This window comes from Anomaloglossus baeobatrachus, chromosome 2 (genome assembly GCF_048569485.1).
Source record: "Anomaloglossus baeobatrachus isolate aAnoBae1 chromosome 2, aAnoBae1.hap1, whole genome shotgun sequence".
NCBI lineage: Eukaryota > Metazoa > Chordata > Amphibia > Anura > Aromobatidae > Anomaloglossus > Anomaloglossus baeobatrachus.
The window spans coordinates 355,644,439-355,644,849 of record NC_134354.1 but is presented as its reverse complement, the minus strand read 5'-3'; the positions used below and the strand labels follow the sequence as shown (position 1 = coordinate 355,644,849).

General features: G+C 41.4%; 1 non-coding gene across 1 annotated transcript; it reads left to right on the top strand.

The window, feature by feature from the left end:
- TRNAV-AAC (transfer RNA valine (anticodon AAC)) lies at positions 1-73 on the top strand. The gene has a single exon. It is a non-coding gene; the product is annotated as a tRNA-Val (tRNA).
- The last annotated feature ends 338 nt before the right edge of the window (positions 74-411 follow it).

Genomic DNA, 411 nt, shown 5'->3' with positions numbered 1-411 from the left:
GGTTTCATAGTGTAGTGGTCATCACGTCTGCTTAACACGCAGAAGGACCTGGGTTCAATCCCCAGTGAAACCAATCTGTTCTTACTGTTGAAATAGTACGCTATCCAACTACAATATATGAAGTTCTCGGCTTTGTTGCCGAATGACGGGATGTTTTGGCTTCCATCACAAACAGAACTACAAATTATTATTTTTTTCCCCCTGGCGGTCAAAACTCGTCTCTAAATGCCATTACTTTGCAGGATTTCACAGGTTTCATAGTGGAGTGGTCATCACGTCTACTTCACACGCAGAAGGTCCTGGGTTCAATCCCCAGTAAAAACAAGCCGTTTCCGCTGTTGAAGTAATTTGCTATCAACCTGTAATATATGAAATTCTTGGTTTTGTTGCCAACTGATAATATATTTTGGC